General features: G+C 41.7%; 1 pseudogene; it reads left to right on the top strand.

Annotated features, from left to right (window-relative positions):
* Nucleotides 1-789: 789 nt before the first annotated feature.
* Nucleotides 790-5,780, top strand: part of LOC116887819 — a 66,621-nt pseudogene continuing 61,630 nt past the window's right edge.

The following is a 5,780-nucleotide window of genomic DNA, read 5'->3' as shown; positions in this document are numbered from 1 at the left end:
AATTTCAGTGAAGAAGAACTTCAATTTGTGGCCTAGAGACTGCTTTTGGAATATGGCTGCTTTTTGCCCTTGTCTGTACAGTGTGCCTGCGGCTAAGGTGAAGAGACTCCGATTAATTGCATTGACAAAAGAAGTCACCCATCATTGACTTTGTTCACTGGTTAAGTCAATTAAAGAGCATTTTGAATAAATATAGCAAGTTTGGGAAGGAAAATATAGAATGCATAGTTCAAGTGTTAAAGGGGCACCAGAAAATGAAATGGAGCTGAATTCTATGTTCAAAGATATTAAATTGAATTAAGGAAGTGGTGACCTTAGGGCAAGATCCAACCCAGCTGAATTTAGGTCAAAGCAATGTACTACACACCTTTAATTCCAGGAGACAGAGCCATGCAGATCTTTGAGTTCAAGGTCAATCTACAGAGCAAGTTCCAGGATTGCCAAGCTAGGCAGTGTGCAGGAGTTAGAAATCAGAAAGCAGGTGATGATATAATAGAACAAAGGGGGAGTGTTCCAACTCCAGCAAGCAACAGAACTTTGGCAGCTTCAGCCATGTGTCTTTGGCTTTATAGTCAAGAGGAAAAGGAGACTTTTGGGACAATTAATGCTGGTTAGCTGAAGCTAAGAAATTAGTGAGCTCTCTGCTCCTCCTTGTTCCAGAGACAGCTGTATCTTCTCGTGCAGTGCCAGCCTCATCCTGTAGACAAGATGAAGGTCAGTGTGAATGGATTTGGCCATATTGGGCACCTGGTTACCAGGGCTGCCTTCTGCTCTGCATCCAGTAAAGTGGAGATTGTTGTCATCAATGACCCCTTCATTGACCTCAACTACGTGGTTTACATGTTCCAGTATGACTCTACCCATGGCAAATTCATTGGCACAGTCAAGGCTGAGAATGGGAAGCTTGTCATCAACGGGAAGCCCATCATCATCTTCCAGGAGCGAGATCTTGCTAACATCAAGTGGAGTGATGCTGGTGCTGAGTATGTCATAGAGTCTACTGGTGTCTTCACCACCTTGCAGAAGGCTGGGGTTCACTTGAAGGGTGGGGCCAAAAGGGTCATCATCTCCGCCCCTTCAGCTGATGCACCCATGTTCATGATGAGTATGAACCACGAGAAATATGACAACTTGCTCAAGATTGTCAGCATTGCATCCTGCACCACCAACTGCTTAGCACCCCCAGGCTAAGGTCATCCATGACAAATTTGACATCGTAGAAGGGCTCACGATTACAGTCTATGCCATCACTGTCAGTCAGAAGATTGTGGATGGTCCCTCAGGAAAGCTGTGGCATGATGACTGCGGGGCAGCCCAGAACATCAACTTTGCATCCACTGGTGCTGCCAAGGCTTTGGGCAAGGTCATCAGAGCTGAGCAGGAAGCTCACTAGCATGGCTTTCCATGTTCCTACCCCCAATGTATCCATTGTGGAACTGACATGCCACCTGGAGAAACCAGGTATGATAACATCAAGAAGGTGGTGAAGCAGGCATCTGAGAGCCAACTATAGGGCATCCTGGGCTACACTAAAAATCAGGTTGTCTCCTATAACTTCAACAGCAACTCCCACTCTTCCACCTTTGATGCTGGGGCTGGCATTGCTGTCAATGACAACTTTTTCCTTTTCTTTTTTTTTTCTCAGAGCTGGGGACTGAACCCAGGGCCTTGCACTTGCTAGGCAAGCGCTCTACCACTGAGCTAAATCCCCAACCCCTCAATGACAACTTTTAAAACCCATATCCTGGTATGACAATGAATAAGACTACAGCAACAGACTGATGGACCTCATGGCCTACCTGGCCTCTAAGAAGTAAGAAACCCTGAAGCACTCACCCCAGCCCAGCAAGGATACTGAGAGCAAGAGAGAGGCTCTCAGTTGCTGAGGAGTCCCCATCCCAACTAGGCCCCAACACTGAGCATCTCCTCACAATTACATCCCAAACCCCCATAATAGCAGGAGGGACAGGGGAGCCCTCCATACTCTCTTGAATACCATCAATAAAGATCTGCTGCACCCCCCCCAAAAAAAGAAAGAAATTATCAATGGATAAGAAGAGACCAGACAAAACTTCTTAGAAGTATTTTCTGAGAGCACAAGGAAGCTGTGTTCTAGAAATAGCCAAACTTGTACCTCTTGATACAGTTGTACTTGGTAATGTGTATGAGTCACCCAAATGGAACTTGTTTTGAAGGCATGAAGGAGTCATGGAGAGTAGCTGAGGCTTGCAATTGTGAGAGGCCATGGAAGGCCATTGGTGAAGGTGCAGCTTCAGTAGCAGTTGGCTTCCCAGAACTGAAGGGGTCATGCAAAGGATTTGAAGCTTGGCACCATGAAGAGAGTCTATGAGAGGCTATTGGTGAAGCCTAGTTGCAGAGGAAGACTCCACTATATTGGAGATGCCAATACCATGGGATGATCACAGTAGCAGCAGCAGAGTGGATCAACCTGAGCTTAGAGGGCTGTAGAGGGCAGAGCTAGAAAAGTGACACCAGCCCTTTGGAGAAGCCCAGAAGATCATGTGTGGATCACAGACATTGGGGGAAAAAAGCTGTAATGCCGAACTTGCCTTGGAGGCCCCAAGATGTTGAGCGGTGGGCTATCTGCTGAGGAAAGCTGCTAACAAGGAGGAAACAGCCCAGGAGAAAGAAGTTTGTTGCAGTCAACAAAGATGAAAAGGGGAATTGGAGATCTGAAGACTGCTTTGGCATTAGACACAGAGATGATGCAGAATTTGGAGTTTGCCCAACTGGTTTCTAGTCTTGCTTTGGGGATTACAGTTAAGTGATTGGATGGGTCTCAGAAGAGACTTTGAATTTTGGACTTTTAACATTGTTGAGACTGTTATAGATTATGGGGGCTTTGGAAGTTGAACTAAATGTATTTTTTATTATGCTATGTATAGATATGGGCCCCATAGACTCATGTGTTTGAACAAGTCTATGGGGGCCAGGGAGTGGAATGTGATGGTTTGTATATGCTTGTCCCAGGGAGTAACACTATTAGGAAGTGTAGCCTTGTTGAAGTAGGTCTGTCACTGTGGGTGTGGGCTTTAATACCCTTGTACTAGCTGCCTAAAAGTCAGTATTCTCCTAGCAGCCTTCAGATGAAGATGTAGAACTCTTAGTTCCTCCTGCACCATGCCTGACTGGACACTGCCCTGCTCCCACCTTGATGATAATGGACTGAATCTCTGAACCTGTAAGCCAGCCCCAATTAAATGTGGTCCTTATAGAGTTGCCTTGGTCATGGTGTCTATTAACAACAGTAAAACCCTAACTAAGACAAGGAGTAAATAGTAATTTAATTAATACTATAATCTGCTCACTGATTCATGTGATCATATTAGTTATAGCATTGTGCTGGCATAGATACAGAAACTCTACAACATACTTGTCTTAAATTATACCTATAAGAACATAGGACTCCAACCTGTGAATCAGACACTATATGAATGATACAGGAAAACATTTATGTATTAGTCCTCAATGAAAAGCAATGCTTAGCATACAATTTAACAAAATCACAATAGCACATCCTAGGGTATTTTTTATAGAAATTGTTTATAATTTTCAAGACTAAAGGCAATCTAAGTGATCTAAGAAACTGTTTGCTGTGGTTTGCTCAAATGTTGAATGTTTTCCAGATGCTAGTACTATCAATACACAGGGCACAGAATGGAAAAATTTGTCATATAGCAAATCTTCCAGCATATTAGGGAGGGTATGGAACCTTCAAGAGGTGGAAGTTAGATGAGAAAAGAAGGTGACCAGAGATGGAACCTTGGTGACTCTCCTGTCTTCTGCTTCTTGGTCCTCTGGGATTTGAGGAGCCTCTATATTCTACTGTTTACCAGAATCTAAGCTGTTTCACTGTCCCCTCCCACCCATGATGGTCTGAAATGTAAATAAACCTTTCTATCCTCAACTGTTTCTGTCAGGTATCTTGGTAAAAGTGACATGAAAGCAACTATACCATAGTTCACATTAAAGTCTTTATGTCCATAAAATTAATGGAATACATACCTGCAACAAGTACTTTGGAGGATGTGCAGTTCCTCAAAGTATCCAACATGGAGTTATTATACATGCCTCTGGAATTAAAGTAATAAATATAGTCCTTAAATAAACACATTGCACACTTTGAAATTGCGCATAGCAATGTTTATTGCAGCATTAAAAGCAAAAAAAAGAAAGCTGAAAACAACAAAAATAAGTGAAAAAATGGGTAATTGATAGCATAAAAATAGTATATCTACCAGAATGAATACTCAGCAATAAAAGCGACTGAAATATTAATACATATTGTGACATGGATGAATCTAAAATCATTGTTAGGTGAAAATTTCAGAAACAGTTATATATTTATGGTTATTTTATATGAAAATTTTAATGAAATTACAACTATACCATTTCCCCCTCCCTTTTCTCTCTTCCCTGGGGAAGACTGTTTCTCCCGCTCTTGACATTTCTTATGTGTCTGTAGTTCTTTGTCTAGGCCTGTGGCCCAGTGAGATGCCCCCCTTCCAGGATAGCATGTCTATTAGTGTTGTCACTGCCTACACCTTGTTTGGTATTGTTGAGGTACCTGGGAAGAATCTTCTCTGTCATTTCTGGGAGTCACAATTCCACAGCTCTTACAGTTTTCTGCCTGCTCTTCCTTGATACTCCCTGAGCCTCAGGTGCAGTGGGTGTTCTGTAATTGTATAATTGCAGCTAGGAACACCACACACACACACACACACACACACACACACACACACACACACACACACACCACAGCTTGATCAGTTCTCTCCATTATGATGAGCTGTGGTTTTCTGTGATGTCCTCCATTTGTTACAAAGAGAAAATTTTGATCAGGGGTGATAACTATATTTATCTGTGGGTAGAAGAATAAGGATATAGAATACAGTAGATATTAATGTGAAGACTTTTGGATTAATGATAACAATACAAATGAATGAATATGACATTTCGTATACTCTTGGAATAGAAATCAGTACACAGATTTTTATAAATGTATTCATATAAAATTCTTCAAAACATTCCTATATAGTCAGGTGTGGTTGCTCATGTTGTAAGCCCATCACTTCAAATAGCTGAAGCAGGAGAGTTTCCATAAATTTGAGGCCAGTTTTGGATATATAGTGAGTGTACATCCTAGACTATAGAGTGAGATTCTTTCAGAAAGAGTCAAAATTACTTATGTTCCTGCAGCTCTTTTTTTCTTTTTTTCTTTTTCTTTTTTTCAGAGCTGAGGACCGAACCCAGGGCCTTGTGCTTGCTAGGCAAGCGCTCTACCACTGAGCTAAATCCCCAACCCGCTCCTGCAGCTCTTATGAGAGCGCAGACCACAAACTCAAAACAAGCAGGTAAGAGTGCCAAAAAGAGTAGTCGTTGAGTACCAAGCTACAGTTCCACAGGAACAAGAAACTCTAGTGTGATACTGAAGCATAGAGTATAAATAATAATAATGAGATAGATATTTCAGGAAAAACTGACGAGAAAAAAAGATCAATAAGGAAAGAAGCATTCTTCCTATTTGAATATTATACAGCATACACATATATTGAATGGTAGGTCACTAATATACAATTTACATTTGTCATTTTGATATATATACATAGTAGGTCTTAAAAATATTTTTCAATGACTTTTACAAAGATGGATCCTAAATTACTTAAGACTATGCTATTTCCAAAAAGATAAAAAGATATTTGCTGACTTCCGGTGTTTGGCCAGAGTCCCGGACCAGCGGAGGATCCCTGCCCTCAGCA

The sequence above is a fragment of the Rattus rattus genome, chromosome X, assembly GCF_011064425.1.
Source record: "Rattus rattus isolate New Zealand chromosome X, Rrattus_CSIRO_v1, whole genome shotgun sequence".
NCBI lineage: Eukaryota > Metazoa > Chordata > Mammalia > Rodentia > Muridae > Rattus > Rattus rattus.
This window is presented reverse-complemented; position numbering and strand designations above follow the sequence as displayed.